The sequence below is a fragment of the Penaeus vannamei genome, chromosome 36, assembly GCF_042767895.1.
Source record: "Penaeus vannamei isolate JL-2024 chromosome 36, ASM4276789v1, whole genome shotgun sequence".
Taxonomy (NCBI): Eukaryota; Metazoa; Arthropoda; class Malacostraca; order Decapoda; family Penaeidae; genus Penaeus; species Penaeus vannamei.
In genome coordinates, this window is record NC_091584.1 from 16,154,354 (window position 1) to 16,156,853 (window position 2,500).

The 2,500-nt window shown below is 36.4% G+C and overlaps 1 protein-coding gene across 5 annotated transcripts in view; it reads right to left on the reverse strand.

Moving 5' to 3' along the window:
- Vang (Strabismus domain-containing protein Vang) overlaps positions 1 to 2,500 on the reverse strand; it is a 325,199-nt gene that overhangs the window by 8,480 nt on the left and 314,219 nt on the right. The window lies entirely within an intron of this gene.

The window sequence follows — 2,500 nt, forward strand, 5'->3', positions numbered from 1 at the left end:
GTGCGTGTGTGCGTGTGCGTGTGTGTGCATGCGTGCGTGCGTGTGTGTGTGTGTGTGTGTGCGTGTGCGTGTGCGTGTGCGTGCGTGTGCGTGTGCGTGTGTGTGTGCATGCGTGCGTGCGTGTGCGTGGGTGTGCGTGTGCGTGTGTTTATATCTATCTGTCTATCTATCAATAAGTACTTAATAAAAACATATATGTAATGTAAACAAACAAATATAAAACGATGGCCTGCAATCCGAAGTTGTCTTTCAAAAGTTACGAAAAAATGAATCAGCGAATGAAACAAAGTTTCAGCTCCGTCCCCGAGACAAAACACAAATGCCTAAATAAACTGCAGACAGGCATGTTGGGGGGAAATGGGGGGGGGGCGGTACGCGGTAAGAAAGAAAGGTAAGAAAGGCAGGCTACGAAGGAAGTCAAAAGAGGACCAATATATTTTTGGATTTAATTCCCTTCGTGTTTTTTTTTTTTTTTTTTTTTTTTTTTTTTTTTTTTTTTTTTTTTTTTTTTTTTTTTTTTTTTTTTTTTTTTTTTTTAGGTTTTTTATATTTTTTTCTCTCGTGTTTCCTGATTCCTCTACCGGTTAATACGTTCTTACAGTTGATTATGATAAAAGAAAGAAAAGAAAAGAAAATAGTAGAAAGAAATGGAGATGAAAAAAACTAGAGGAAGAAAAAAAAAGAAGAAAGAGGAAGACGAAAAAAATAAAAAACAAGAAAATTTAAAAACAAAAGAAAGAAAAAAATATAGAAGAAAGAAACAAAAAACACGAACGCCACGCAGAAAAAGAGAAGAGAAGAAAGAAAGGAATAAGAGAAGGGGGACGACCAGAGAACACAGAGCCGCCGCTCATGATCTGCTCATCTGGCGCGCTAAGACTCCTTAAGGACTCGGAAATCCTACAATTATCTCAGTGGATCAAGGTTTCAAGTCAATCAAAGAGTGTTTTTGCAATTAGAGAATTCCAATGCCATTGACAAAGGGGGGATAGGGGGAGGGGGGGAGGAGGGGGTACAAGGTCCCCCTCACATTATTTTCGGGAATTCACGAGAAGGTCGACAGAATGCTCTACGTTGTTTATAAATCTAAGAAAAAAATGGTTGACCCTTGACAATCTTCGCTATTCGGAGCGTCAAATATTCTCTTAACGAAATAGAACTACGTAATTTATGAGATCCTTCTCGAATACAAAGAAAAAGAAAGAAAGAAAAAAATCTTGGGACTGTCAACAGCGATGTATTGGCGGGCTTCTTGGGTGAAACATGGAGAGTTTTAACCGTAGAGTTTGCCACTCATTGATTTGAAACTATTTTGATTTTGATTTTCCTGCTGCTGTTGGTTGCTCGTTTGTTTGTTTCTTGTTATATCTTTAGTCCATATAATTTCATCATTAATAACAATAGACGAATAAATATCAAATTATGATCATTAATATATTTGTAACCTTAAAATCTTCATATCTTAATAACCAATCCGTCATCACTAATTTTACCGGAACCATTATCATCACTACCGGTAGTTAAATTCTAATCGTCATCATCGCCTTCATCACCATCATCATCACTATCAATAAAACTAATAAGAAATTTATCACTAATAAATATACTTTTTTGCAACCTCACTAACCACCAAATCCAGGAGAAAATAAGAAGAATCTACAAGACGATTTAACAAGAATAAAACAAACAACCAATTCAAGAAAACAAGCCATCACACAATCAATTTTCCCAGTTAGGAAAATTCTGTAAGCGGGCGTAACGAGCTCATTATCAAGGGCATATCTAATCAGATTCCTTCCGAGACAAGAAAAAAAAAATGTAAAAACGTTCTGGAAACAAATTTGGCAGTTTGAGTCCGCGGCCATGTTGGCTGGGCTTTTCGGGGCAAGAAGGGCGTGTCTGCAACTCTCTCCCTCCCCCTCTGTCTCTCCCTCCTTCCCCATATTATTTATTTATTTTTTAAAAATCTTATTTCATTTATTTTCTATTCATTTATTTATTTATTTTTGCTAACCCCCTATCTTTTATCTTCTCTCTTTTCTCTTTTTGCTATTTTCCCCCTACATTTTATCTTTTTTTCTCTTTTTCTCTTTATACAGTCCTTCTCACCTTCTTGTTATTGTCATCATTATCATATTCATTATCATCATCATTGTCATCATTATTTATTCCTACTTTCCCTCCTCTTGGATGGAGAAGAAAGAGATTCTTCTCCATCCTCCTGTGAACCCCACTTCGATCTTGCTAAACTTTGTTTTTTATTCTTGATTTTATCATCATAAAATCTCCTTGTCACTTTTCCTTTATTTCCTCCTTATTTATTAATTCATTATTTTTTCATCTACTTTTTCTTCTCCTTTGTCACCTTTCTTCTTATTATTATTTTTCTTCTTTTCCTTCTCCTTCTCCTTCTTCTTCTTCCCCTTCCCCCTTTCCCGTCTTCTCCTTCCCTTCTCTCCTCTTCCTCTCCCCCTCGTCTTCTCTCCAATACCCCTCATTC